The 15,579-nt window shown below is 34.1% G+C and overlaps 1 long non-coding RNA gene across 1 annotated transcript in view; it reads right to left on the reverse strand.

The window, feature by feature from the left end:
* Positions 1–261: 261 nt before the first annotated feature.
* Positions 262–15,579, reverse strand: part of LOC123565921 (uncharacterized) — a 30,495-nt gene continuing 15,177 nt past the window's right edge. Inside the window, exon 2 of the long non-coding RNA XR_008370785.1 lies at positions 262–850. This is a non-coding gene — a long non-coding RNA (uncharacterized LOC123565921). The remainder of the gene's footprint in view (positions 851–15,579) is intronic.

Genomic DNA, 15,579 nt, shown 5'->3' on the forward strand with positions numbered 1-15,579 from the left:
GGCGTCAACGTCAATGCTTTATTACACTAGTGTATTATCAAACTTATGTATTACATAATTAAATTGTTCTATTTATCAGACTAGGAAGCGGGTTCTTATTAAAAGAAATTTTCCAAGTAAATATATATATGATATACTGTAACTCTTTTTGAGTATTTTTTTTTAATTTCCTGTTTCCATCGCATCCTAAAGCTGGAATACCTTCGGTTTTATAAAACACTTGCATTGATATTTTTCTGTGAATAAATTTAAATCAAAACATGCAACTATAAAGTTTATTTGAAGTTTAATACACGATAAATCACAAACATTATATTGAAATGGACCTTTATAAACTTCGATTATGTAAAGTGGCATGAGAATAAAAAGAACCAAGTATAAACATCAAGTCTGCAATGTTACCTCTTGAATGTATCCAATTCAGAAATAGTAAAAGCAACACTGAAATTATAGCTCATGTGAAGAACGTTTTTCATACTTTTTTGTCCGTATTATTATTGTACGTAATTCCGTGCCGAGACATTTCTCACTGGAAAACACAGTGTTCAGTCTCAAATGTGTGAAAAGAATGACGTTAGTAATGAAGTCCAACGATGACAATCCAACAACCTGCACTGTCCTTCTGAATAGAATATTCATTTCCCAGTTATATGTTCGTTCAGATCCATGATAATTGTTAAATCATTAAAATGACATGTTAAACAGCACCTATGGAATTCCTCAACGTTTTATTTATTTGACCGATGTTACTGCTGTCTTGGCATTCATCTTAATGGCGGTTTGTATACCATAAGTCCTTTACTTCATCCTCTAGAAACTGTCCTTGAACAATACCGAAGGCCGCATTTTCCTGAAAAGACAAAATAAAATAATGTTTAAATCATTTTTGAAGAATGAAATAAGTGTATAAATGTACCAAGAATCAGCGAATCATCTCGACTACCTACTTGTTAAATATAATATCTTAAGCTAAAGTGGACCATTCCTTTACAAATGCACGTAAGCACCGAATATTTATATATATATAATATACCAAACCATTGCCGGGCTTTTAGAGCCAGCCGCATAGAACCCTGCTGGAGTAGTTCGTTTTGCTGTAGCAACAAAATTGCCAGCATATTCTGCATATTCTCCATATTGCCTTTTTCAACTATAGAATCAAATAAAAGGGCCTCCGTCTTGTTCAATGTACTTTAGCGATAAAATGTTTCAATCAATGTCTCTTTTCATCCAATCCTAATAACGCCATGACTTTTTGTGTCTTCTTTCATAAGAAAAAATATTTTACTACCCGTTCAAACAAAAACAGAATATCGCCGCATTATATACGTCACTGTCACCAGCTGTCGTTTACTCTTACAAAGACAATAATAATAATAATAATAATAATAATAATAATATATAATAACATCATTATTTATAGAAGGTAGCATATGAACATATAGATCAGTACAAAGTAGAAATGACATCTTAATTTTAAATGTGGCCTTCTGAACAACAGAAACATTGTTACAACCAAATACAACCTACACTATCACATAACCTTATTAATATCACATTCATTCCCCATATACCTTCTATATCGCCTTTAAGTATCCATTTATACAATTCCCATTTAGGCAACCAATTACTGACATAATATATTATACATGCATAATTATATTATAATGGCATAGTTACAATTCAGCTGATATAAACAAGGAGATTCTCTAAGCAGTCAACTGTAAGATATACTTGATGATCATAACATTTTATATACTTAATTTATGTGTTGGTTTCTTATTTAAGATATTACATTTTTCAACATTTCTATAACACGAATCTATAACGTCAACATTAAACTAAACACCGGGAACCGAAGGTGGAGTTTTACAGCCTTGTTTACGGCCCTTGTTTACATTTACCGACGGGGTAAACCAACATTTCTACAAAGTAGTGTGTAATTTCTTCATTCAAATCAATGAAATGATATTTTATTTGGTTATAAATTTATCATATATGTTTATTTCGCTACGATGTTTCTTTGACATTGAAGTTGTACCTTCTCATTCCGCCATATTGTTCTCGCATTGTTCGCGGCCCTCCCAGTTACGAGGTGGTGTGAAATTTTGAATCGAGAACATGTTCTTGGGCCTTGTTCGTGTCATTCAGACGATTCTATCTCGGGCCGAACATAGAAGAACAAGAAGAACGAAGCGCCCAAGTACGTCCATTATGCATGTATACGCAGTCTACCTAAGGCGCATCATCGAAAGCACGTGCAACTTTCCCGCCAAAATACGTGTTACATTCAGAAAATGTGTAGATCTTAATATAAACAAGCGGAATGTGGTTATTGTAGATAAAATATATAGCACTGATTCAACAAAATACAATTTTAAAAGTATTATTTTCAGTTAAGGGATCTAGTCTTAAAAAAATACATGTATACCATAACGCCGAACAGACTGACGATTCCTCGAACATTAGTCCCGATTTCGTCATTAAGAATATGGATATTGTGTTGTGCATGTCATGGCAAAACGTGTTTCAAAACATGCTTGCATAAGAACTACTTTTTTCACTGGATCCGCCCATATATTAACGGGAGATAAATCGTGCGCAAACAAGACAATTCACGTGCTGTTAATACCCGATTTTTATTTTTGAAATGCTTTCCTAGGGACGTGTATGTATTTCTGCGCAGTTTGACATTTGGTTGCTGCGTCTTGTTCATAAATACCTCTTTTTGTAGCATAAAAGATGCAATCTAAACCATAGAATGTTTTGCTGTATCAGTTACCAACGTCAAATGCGCTGCCCCAACAATGTTCGTACTCTCTTCTTCCCTTGTTTACTCCCCTTTAGAACCCATCATCGTTTCAGTTTTTGTAGTCGCGAATGTTTAAGAATCGCGTTTAACTTGTGCGATGTTTGTTTTTAGGAATCATATCTATGATTTTGATAAGCGTCAGTCGGTATTTTTTAAAATTTATCTAATTTCTGGACGAATATATATAAACAGCTTGAAATCTTGACACTACGTTTTTCGTACTCATCCGTACTCCAAATGTGTGGACCTGTAATCAAAATAACTCGAACGTAAAGTTATTATCCTTGAAACTGTGCAAATGTATTTGGAAAGATTATCAAACGTTTTATTAAAAGAGGTTACGACCCAACTGTTTTGAGACATACCACATGTTTAGTGTTCAACCCGTTTACAGTTGGACACTACGCTTCCCTCTTTGATTGCGTCTGACGGAAGAGGAGGAGGACTCTATGATGAGCAGTTTTTAAATCCTACCAGGACTGAACTGTTTTGATATTTGTCTTCTGACCTGTTTCGTCGGGCCCTTAAGGGTGTTTCTCTTGTTGCTCTGTCTTCTGAAAAGGCATTGAGTACATACGTTTTTGGTTCTTAAGGTTTGCTTTTTATATATTTATACACGAGCATTTTTGTGTTTTACATGCCATGCCTTTTTGTTTCCATTACGTGTGTTAGAGATTCACCTGGAGGGGATTACTTTTATTTACACTGTCCCATGTCTTTGGAACATGGTGGGTGTAAGAGTGAGGTTGGGTGCGCACCATAAACCGGTTTAAGCTCCCCAGTGGTGTTTTTGCCACTGACCGTTCCAAGGCGGTGCCCCACTGTGTTCCTTTGTTTGTTCGTTTTGTCCTTGTGTGTTGACTTTGTGTGCGCGCGTGTGTGTATGCTTATTGTTCGTCTTGTCCTTATGTGTTGGCTTTGAGTGTGTGTGTGTGTGTGTTGTTCGTTTTGTCCTGATGTGTAAGCTTTGAGTGTGTGTGTGTGTGGTGCACGCGTTTGCGTGCTGGGGGGTTCGTTTTGAGGAGGCTGCGCTTTTGGTGCGTGGCATTCCCTGTTTGATATTTTTCTTTGTTTTTACAGAGCGGACACGAAACAAACTGATATAACCTTTGGCCCCTAAGTGTGACCTAAACCTTGAAGCGAGACATCCAAAACATGCGCTCTGCACATCGTTTCGGTGTGGTGCACATTTGTGTCAAGTTTCTCTGAAATCCTTAAAGGGGTTCAAGAGTTACAGAGCGGACACGAAATTGCTAACAGACGGACGGACATACACCGAAGGTATAACATAATACGTCCCTGCAAGCGTATAACAATACATTAAGTCGTCTTGTAATGATTTGTTTTGCAAGAATAGCGACAAAACACGTTTGTTTTGTGTATTAACGTCTGCAGAAGCCCTTGGGATATTTTTGTGACCTCGACCTTCGGTCTTGGTCACAAACAATCCCGCGGGCTTCTGCAGACGTTAATAAACATAATTATAAAAGAACGTGTATTAGCCCTACATTTTTATTAAATGGGCATGACGCGAAAATTACCACTTTGTGATATATTTTGGATACACGATTTCTAATACTGACGATTTTTATGATAATAAGAATACGACAGAAAAGCATATGAAATATCCCGCAAGTTTTAAAAAATCGTCTTACTTTTGTTCTGATTAAATTTAGTCAATTTTCTTTGCGCAGATCTTGTCACAAGTATTTCGAAAGCCGACAAAACGGATATGACAATATTTATTTCTATCATTTAGTTTACCCAGCATTAGCTTAAAATAAAACTATTCTTAATGACAGGTTAAGCAAACTAAAAAGCAGTTTCAGATGCGAACTGGCCTTGGCGACGGGACAATTCCCATTTCACAACTGTTGCTGTTTTAATATGTATCAAATTTCAAATGTGCTTAGCGTCTTTTAAAAGAAAACATGTAACGTGTAAAATTGCAGACAATGAATCAGGTATATATTTATATTTAAACCAACACAGTCCTCATAAAACATGTTTCCCTACGTATGTGACACTTGCAAGAACAAGACAGTCACACTGATGCCTTTTCTATCAATGTCTTAACAAATGACATATTAATTTACCGATAACAATTATATGTTTGAAAAGCATATTATGTTTTCCTCATTTATGGTAGAGTATTTGAGTGCGCATGTCCAGGTTAGAAATTTTGGTCAAGTTTTATTTGCAATCAGGTTTATTATAAACTATTAAACCCAATAGCAGCTTTCAAACATCACAACTGTCTTCGGCATCATTACAGTGTCAATTTTATCTTAAGTTTAATTCAATTCCCATATATTTCTGAAAATTTCTGAATATCTTTCTGAATATTTCTGAATTGATATGTCTGAATATTTATGAAAAAAGTGTTTGTACTGAATTGTGCCCATTACAGAAAGTATTCATAAGCGAGCAAATAAGGGATCCTCCGACAAATTCAAAAAATATTTAGCAGTTAGGGTAATTCCAGTTTAACTGTTTAGGTTTCTCACAATGTCGTCGCCGTCATATGTATAGTATTATGGTAAGCGCGTTTCGTTGTATCTCGAACAAATCGTATCAAAGTACTCGAAATATCAACACACTCATTTTTGCCATTAAGTCGGACACATTCGCCCTTGAGTCGTACATGTCAGATCCGCTTACTTTATTGTCAAGTCATACACGCTACTTAACTTATATATTAGATGGTTTTTTTTATGTACAAAAACACATTACCTTCAGAGATAAGCTGGAAAGACCTGTATTTATTTTTATCAACCCTGATCTACATTTAAAATGTGATAGAACACATTAGTAGGAAACAAATGATAATATGTTAATAATCATAGCACATTAGCTCGTTAATTGAAGCTATCACTGAAGGCGATAAATGTACCCCCCCTCCCCCCTATCACCCACAATAAAAAAAACGAAGTCCTCTGACTCTGCAGAATATTTTTCTGAAAGAACCTCAGATGCACCATGCACAAGTAAGATTGGTACTGATCATTTGAGTAGTGTGAAGTCCCATTAAATTGTGTGTAATGGTTTTGGAGATTAGGCGCATAAGATTACATAATTATGCAGACTACTATTTATTTAGAATGGTAACAAAATCAAAGTCCCATAATTGTGCAGAATTTTTTTCTGAAAGAACCTAACATGCACCATGCACAACTAGGGTTACTATTGATCATTTGTGTAAAGTTTCATTTAATTATGTACGTGGGTTCAGTTGGGGTACAACTAAGCCAGTGATTTTCCACAGTTGTTTCATAATAACTTTCTCAGTTGGGATAGGATCACCGTTAAGTACTAATACACTTTGATAATGTGGCAGTTGACCTATATCCAACTGACACTGTTTATTTTCCAATACAGGTAAATCCAATATTTGCTTTACAATAGATCTGTGACGGATTACCCTGGACTTATTGGACTCAACTGCCACATTATCAAAGTTTATTAGTATAGGTTAGTGTTTATTAGTAAGCATTTATTAAATTAAATTGGTCTGACGCGGTGGTACCCGTATCAGCTATCGTTTTCAACATAGTTTAATGTTTGAAATTATTTTTGTTTACAAATTTAAGCTCCGTCTACAGTATCTGACTTACTGGGTTAGTAAACGACTGGAAGTAAATGTTGATTTACCAAAATAAAATTCCCGATAATTTGAAAAATACTGCAATGCCATTGGGCAAAACTAATTTCAAACACTAAGTTTGATTTTAAGTTGTGATGTTTTAAATCTTCGGCTTTTGCATGTCCTCGAACAGTTCAGTTGTGTCTCCCGACCGTCACGTAATTTGACAAAAAGATGCTTTTGCTGGATCCAACATATGGTGTCAGCATTGATGAAAACATTTTATCAGCAATAAAAATGTCCATATTATTGTACTCAAACAACTAAGCTCTTCCTGAACAAAATATTTTTATGATATATTAAACCTACGATGATAACAGGATACGTCAAAAATATCTCGTGTGAAAATATGAGATGAATCAGCTTACAGTCTGCACGATAATACATGTAAATTTTCAATGTTTAGATAGGATAAGATAACAACTTACTGTACAAATAGAAATATTATATTACTTATTTCCAGTATTTCAAATACATTCATACATCTACACAATCATACAGTCAATTTTTGATTGCACATTTATACAGAAAAAAACATATCAGAAATACTTAAATGTTTCTTCGACAAACGCGTCTCAAATTATAGAAGTCTTAGTCATAATATACACAAATTATAAGTAAATTCACCATAATTAAGACGTGCGAAAAAGGAAAGTCTGTCCTATAAAATAATATACATGTTCCAGATTTGGATTATATATAAGATAATACAATTATCATTATTATTGTTAACCGAATTATTCAACATTCACGCTCATATGGAAACAAATAACATGAATTCAACAAAATCCTTGTTATTACAATTAATAAATTGCAAAAAATACTATTGTAGCAAGAGAAAATTCTTTAAAGCACGCTTGAACGCAGACATATTAATACACATTGTCGGTTTATGTGAAGTCTGACTGAGAACATCGAATGTGGACTGTCTAGGGAGTGTTTCAAAACACATTTATTCATTTATTGGTTTGTTTTGGTAAGCGCCGTTTTTTACAGTATTTCTGTTATGTAACGGCAGGCAGTTGGCCTAACCAGTGTTCCTGGATTGTTTACCGGTACAAGTTAACCTGTTCTCAGCAAGTAATTGTTGCTGTTTTTTCATGGAAAATGTTAAAATGTAACGAGCGAACTATTTTTAAGTTGCTTTAACACAGTGAAAAGTCACATACATTAACTGTGCATACTGAAATTAGACTGATCGGAGACCATGTAATTACAGTTTGGTGATCATTTGAAGTTAACTTTAAGCTAGTGTAGAGATTTTTAAACTATCAAAATATGTATCCCTAGCGGATGAAACTGGAAGGAGCCGTGCTTTTCGTTTTCAGTGACCACAATTATGTGCTTAAAGTGCGCAATTCTAAACAAATTATCCTCTTTTTTTTTACAATATTTTCTCGACAGTCTCTTATACATTAAAGTGCTCATCAATCTATAATCATGCTTGAGAGATATTTCAAAAACGATTTTTCTCCCTTGCTGAGAAAATAAAACGAGGAAGTTAATGTTGACTTACAACAACAAGGAAACATATACTGCAAGGTCGTAGCCAGAGAGAGAAAGGGAGGGGTGCGACGGGTGCGATCGCACTCCCTTTTCGGCAACGCTTCCATTTTTCATTATATCAAAATACCCTTGAATGTCCATTCTTTCTTTTCGGCTCGCTAAGCTCGCCAACTTGCCTATATTTACTATTATTGAGGCTGTAATCTTTATATATAGTCTGATGATGATTCTTTATATTATAGAATATGCTTTTGAGAAAGATCAGAGCATTACTTTTATGCGAAACTGATTATGTATAACTATTTACCTTTTCACAATAGCGGAATGAAATGTATAAAAATGACAGTTTACATTTACATTAAGTTTCTAAAAAATGATGTAAATAAATAATGTAAACTTTGTAACTGAATACTATGAAATTTATTAACGGTGTTATGTGAAAATGTTTAACGGTGTTATGTGAACTTAAGTGTAACAATCAAGGATCGTATATCAGTGAAAATTTGTTTAGCAACATGACCCGTACCTAGGTTATTACTCATTTTATTCGAAAATGATTTTTAGAGTAATAACTCCGCAAACGATATTTCGAGCGGACGTGCCAATGATATGCACAACAAGGCTTTATAAATACCAAGCACTTCCTACTATCATTGAAATCTGAACTAGAATTTTGAAATGAAGCGTTGACAAAAATTTCTAGCAGGGCTTTTTTCCCCTATAAATAAATCTACCTCCAGTAAAAGGAGGCAATCCCAAAGCAAAGAAAGTATTATTTCCCCAATTCTGAATTTAACATTCCCAAATTAGTATTACCTTTTAGGAATTTTGCCGGTTTTGCCGGTTTAAAATAGTTTTGCTAATTTGTATGTATATTTTGGGAATATAACGATATGCACATATTATTTCAATAAAATCCTTCAATGAAATTTGAATTTACACAAAAATATCTTTACAAAGATTTTGTTTATTTGCAAATTTTCTCAAATAAAACAATTTTCAAGAGCATTTTCCTAATTGCACTTGTGTTGATGGCGTTCCCAAAATGGTGAAAAAGGACCTATCTACATAATTTCTATCTCTGATAATGAAATGCAATGAATTCGTCAAATCATTCAACGTACAATCCATAACTTATGAATAATATAGACCTGCAACTATTATTCCTAAGACGTTTGAGTCAAATCACACAAACAGTATACAAGGAAAAGTAGTCCGAACAATTTTTTTTTTCAGTAAAATGAATAATGGACATAACTCCGGAAAAATATTTCGAGCAGTATTTACCAACGATATGCACATATTATTTCAATAAATCCCTTAGGCTTCAATGAAATTTGAATTACAGAAAAAAAATCTCTTCATAGACTTTATGTATGATAATCAAAGGGCCATTACTCAGTACAAGATCATATATGAACCTCGTAATACATGCTCAGCTAGAATTTGTACGGATCATTCCTATGAAATTGTTTTTAAATCCTGCTAATTATAAAGCAGTTCGGACAAATTTCATTCAAAAACTACATTTAAGGGACCCTAACTCCACAAAAAACGACGATACGCACAACAAGGCTTCATAATATCATTTCTGTGAAGTTCCGTTTAAATCCTAGCAGAGCATTTTGAGAAGCTAGATCCGGATATATGAAGACGGACAGACGGACGTACATATGACGAAGGCAGAAACAAAATGTATCAATTGAAATGGGAAACTTTTGTAGAATTACTATCTTTTTTAAAAGAAATGTTATTCTAAGTACATGTATATTTTGGAGAGCTCTTGATAAAACACTTTACTCATGCTTGGTTAAAGTAACTCTTCTAATGTCTTATGAGAACATTCCTATACTAACATTCATTTAAATTGTCCCAAATTTAATTACTTCCTAAACAAGCATACAGCATAACCAAGACTCAGTTTCATTCAGTCTGTTTATATAATACTTGTATGACGTTCTGTCATGAACAAAGTCAGCTACTGCAACAGTGAATGAAATACAAGTATGTCTTGAGAAGACCCCCAGGATTTACAGCACATTCACAGTTCATTGTCCACATCAACTTAAGCCGACAATGTCTAATAACTGCCCAAGAAGCCTGATTATGCGCTTGGCGTAACATAAGCTGTTCGTCATAGGTACGCCATGAGAACCCCTTTAACCGTTCAGCAGCATCCCTAATGATGGACATATATTTACTAAGGTCACGTGATGCTGTAGGATTCTTACCTAAGTATATACTCGAAAAGATCAAGAATGCATCAGTCCATTTCTCTATATGACCTGTAGGCGACATGTGCAGCGTATGACCAGCGTTCATTTCGGTAAGCTCTATGGCACCCTTTAGCAATATGGCAAGATTTATGTAATCTCCCCGCTATATCTGCTCCTTAATATTAGGTGGAATATGTATTGCAATATCATCGGACGACGATTTCATAGGCTCGATTCCCGACCTGTCGGTCTGAATAAAGTTAGCGTTGTTGTCCTGTGTGACACAATGAGAATTAACACCACCACACCCTGGGATCACGGTAGTCTTATCAAGGGACGTATTTAAAAGAGTATCAAAATTTATAAAATTTCGACCCACATTACCTGGGTTGACCAAATCCGGAGTGTCTAACAATCTTATGGGTTCGACCTCAGAGTTCTCAATCTGCTCCGTCTGTACGGCCTCATCTGTCTTCTGCCGTTTGTCAGCAGATGTACTAGGCCTTTTGTTTCCTTTGCTTCCATACCTCATGTTTTTATTTCGATGTAAATGAGATGTGGAACCAAAAGTTGTAGTCCTGTTTGGCGCCATATAACCTGTACTGTGTTGGTGCGCCGTAAAACCCAAATAAATAAATAAAATAAATTGTTTCCTTTGCCGTTCTCTTCTTTGCTCCCTTTACTCTCATTTTCCCGATTAATTCGGATAATTTTTCCAAGTTAGAAATTCGCTTGTTGGGCATTGGCTTCCTCGTGGAAAAGGAACTGTTGTGACGTCAGCACTGATGACGACACATTAGTCCGGAAAACTCCGACAGTTAACGGAAAAGTTAGGGGGCATTAACAATAATTGAAAGTCAGGCATTCGCTAAAATAAACCTGGTTATTCGAGAAAAATAACCATAATTATGTATTTCATTATTATAACTGTATTCTAACTCTTGAACCTCTTGAAGGGTTTCGAAGAAACTTGACACAAATGTTCATCACAGCGAGACAACGTGCAGAGCGCTGGTTTTGGATGGCTCGCTTCAAGGTCAAGATCACACTAAGAGGTCAAAAGTCATACCCTTGGACGTATATTAAGCTATTGGTTACGGCGTGATCTATTCACGAACCTACTACGTTTTTGTGTACTTCCTTGAAAACATATACAGTCGCGGAAGAACGCGTATATATTTTACTGATTGCCAATGCACATATAAATTCAAATAGGTCGCAGGACTGGCAATTCTGACATCGTCATTTGTCACATATTTTAAGGTTAGTCTCAATTATATGGCAAACCAAGCGACATTATTTAGTCGAGATTTATTTTGAGGGCTTGGGTGAATTACTTCCCTTGATTTTGATGGATATTCTATTAGCTATGACAGAAGGTACACCCTTTTTCCTTTATTTTTGCAGACAATTCTAGGGCGTGTTAAGGGTTTTAGCAATCAAACTGTATGGATGGGCATGACCTTTTGATCTTCGGTTGGCTTTCAGTTTTAGTTTATCTCTACTTGTCACGATTTGATAACCGAGGGAGATGTCTGCGATCACAATTTGTTCCACACACAATTTTCCACACAAATTTCAGATCGTTCATTTGAATCCTATGTTCCGTTATTGCTGTCATTTTGAATGATAATTTGCATGATAAAATAATAATAATAATAATAATACGGTAAATGAAGCATTTTTTTTTGTTTGTTGTTCATTAGCAAATATTTGTCATTAAATAATACTTTGACAATCTCCAAAAACATGTATCAGTGAATAGTTTTGATAGTTTTGTTGTTTTAGCTCTTTAATACAACAGGGAAGAAATGTAATTTTTTATCAAGAGAGACAAGAAAAGCAAATGATGAAACATTTCATCTTTAGGTATGTTTGAGGACGAATATAGAGCGCATTATGTCAACGAGTTTATGCTAAGTGGCAAATGCCTGTTTCATTTTCACCATCTGCGTAATAATAAAAATGATAATAATAATAATAATGATAATAATAATGATAAATAATTAATTCTAACACGATCCGATTCATTTTCCTATTAAACTAAGAAGGCTGAAAACAGTGAATATACAACAATTCACTGTTCTGACGACACAATCATTACGTCATGGCGTCAAACGGCATAGCGGCGCGCTGGAAAAGAAACCGATTGAAAACGGGCAAATATTTAATGAATGCCGTCAAGGATGTACTTTAAAGTCGCTGGTAACGTATTAGAATCGATATAATATATCTCATTTAGTGATTTGCTCTTGAATAAAATCATTGTTTGTCGTTCAGATGCGTATTATTATATCACTCGGGCTGCGCCCTCGTGATATAATTCCTTCGCATCTTAACTCCTAACAATGATTTATTCAGCGACAAATCACTAAATGAGATATACTATTTCTTAAATATATTTGATATGTTCGAGAATGGTCGATCACATGACTCATTCGCTTCAAATGGTGCAATGTGACATGCTCTCTTTGCAAATATGTTTATTCTGTTAGTTTAATGATTGAAGAGGCTAAGATTATTTATCAAACTAGGACAGCAGCCGGTGTTGATCTTGTGGAGAAGACAAAATGGATTTGAATTGATATTGAATCATTTTTACCCAACATTTATTGTTCGTGCTAATCTCAACAGTTAATATATCTTAAATATATGAACCGCTCCATAACAGACAAATCCTGTATTAGTGACAAAAAATGAAAATTGAGATAATAAAATATTCATGAAGAACATTCTTTAACCTTTCAAATCCGAAAATGTAAAGAAATTACCTTCACTATTTCAAGAATTACAGTGCTATAAGTAAGTCACTGAAGGCATTTAGAGACGTGACGTTAAGAACGCAATGAAATCAGCATGACGCTGTCGTACATGGCATGTATTTTGCAAGTCATTTATGGGACAAAATATGCTATCACAAATTATACATTATACATCTGAATGTTTAGAACAAGTTTAAAAAAATGTTACCGAAAAATATCTTAACCGTGGCTATGTTGGTTTTCATTACGGGTTTTTATCAGTACAACTCTATATTCCCGTTTTGCATGGATGCTTTGGAAATTTGGTTGCCATGAAAATACAAATAACATTTAATTGTATAATATGGTAGAATTTGATTTGCCTTAGATTGCTAAATTACAATGTACTAGTTTCTTGTTTCTGCATGAACATAAAAGCACTTATTTTTCCAGGCTTTTTTTAATAGTTTATAATGCAATAAATATATCAAGTCACTAATACAGGTTTTCTTATAGGAACGGCCCATATTATTTACCGCCTTTGGAATTGCCTCTTTATACGTGTAATATGCGTTTTATACGGCATGCTTAAAAATTTTAGTTGGCAACATTTTATTTTTGCTCAACTTTTGATTTAATTAAAGGATGACTTATCTCTCGTAGTACAAATCGTTCGAATAACGGAGTTATTCACAATGTGTCTGTTTTAAAGCAGCCAACATGTTATAATACTATCCGTGAAGGTTAAAGGTCAGTAATTCAAATTCTTCTTTGTTTCATATAAAAAACGACAACTTCAGGTCGTCTTTACGTATCTTTAGAGAACATCACTTTTTTCTACACCTATTTTTCATGAAAGTTCTATTACAAATTAACGAAAAAATGAAAAGAAAATAGGAATTCTCTTTAAAGCACTCGTTCTACACGAATTTGCGCAAAAAATGGGGAAATTAGGATCTATTTATTATGGACTTCTTTCGACTACACCACGGAAGCACATTTTCAACCGAATTACTGACCTTATTCCTGAACATGGTTGTTTCGAGTATTTGAGTGACTTGCAATAATTATAATTTATTATTAAGGAGCGTATCTCGATATAAACAATCAAGATGCGTACGTAAATGATGAAATTGATATAATGTTATTTTCTTTTATACTTTTTCAAATTTATGTTTTGTCAATTTTATTTTGTAGTTGATTTTAATCCGATAGTTTTTGTATGTAGTTTGTAATGTTTTCAATCAATACATCGTAAATAAAACTAGTAACACATACGAAACAGAAAATGTTTACTGTGAATTTGGAAGTATTGACGAAGAATTTATTTCGATTTATTTCTAAACTTTCTAAATTAAATACCCGCGAAAGTAGTGCTCTTTAGATAAAAATCGTATTCTACAATATGAACATGCAACTCAAATATTCAATCTCGCCAACTAATTCTGATTTCATATTAAAAAGATACTTTTATCTCCCCCCCCCCCCAAAAAAAAAAACAATTTGTAGGGGGAGTATTAGTATGTATTGTAGTATTACAGTACACAAGGACAGTACATGCATGTAGTATGTTTTTTTTACGATTTTACAATATATAACAATTACAGTAATAAATAAATAAACAATGTATGATTTTATATCATTATATTACTTTATTAAAATTGCATATAGTACATTAAGGTTTTAGGAAGGATTTACTTTAGGAAGTACTTTAGGTTGCATTTCACAGAGCATTGTTCTTGCATGTATATATTTAACAATGTACAACTAATTATGAATCTCTTTGCACATATAACATAAGAATGGTACTCATTTAAAACCTTTCCCTATATGTACAAAATAGCAAAATAAACAAGAATATGTCCAGCAATTGCAGAATTCTGCTTACTGAAATGGAAAAATCTTGATTCTCCACTAAACATGCAAATTAGTGAAAATCCAGTCCCATGTGTGTAAGTGTTGATGCAACTGTAATAATGCATGTTTAAACTTGTATAAATATAAAACTATCGTTTTGTAAGTAGAATCATATTATATTATAATGTGTTTGACACTTTTGAGCAAACTACAATTTCAAAGTGAGCTTCATAAGGACGATTTTGCCTTGTCCTCTGCTCGGATGCATACATTTGCTGAAATAACATCAATTTACCCTTATGTACTAGAAGCTATAAACTTAATTTTCCTACTTATTTGTTTAGAAAATTGAGTGGAAAGATATTTTATCTGGATAAAAAGGCTTTTGCATAAAGTGTGGCTGCTAAACTTTTGTTCTCTGAAAATCAGATATATACGTTACCAAACTTCCGAGAAGACAGGGAACCACATGCAAGCACCTAATATGCTTTAATATTATGTTTTTGTTTGTTTTAGGTTTAACGCCGTTTTTCAACAGTATTTCAGTCATGTAACGACGGGCAGTTAACCTAACCAGTGTTCCTGGATTCTGTAGCAGTACAAACCTGTTCTCCGAAAGTAACTGCCAACTTCCCCACATGAATCAGAGGTAGAGGACTAATGATTTCAGACACAATGTCGTTTATCAAATAGTCACGGAGAACATACGCCCCGCCCGAGGATCGAACTCACGACCCCGCGATCCGTAGGCCAACGCTCTACCTACTGAGATATTTCTCCATACAATAATCAATCCTTTTACCA

The sequence above is a fragment of the Mercenaria mercenaria genome, chromosome 1, assembly GCF_021730395.1.
Source record: "Mercenaria mercenaria strain notata chromosome 1, MADL_Memer_1, whole genome shotgun sequence".
Taxonomy (NCBI): Eukaryota; Metazoa; Mollusca; class Bivalvia; order Venerida; family Veneridae; genus Mercenaria; species Mercenaria mercenaria.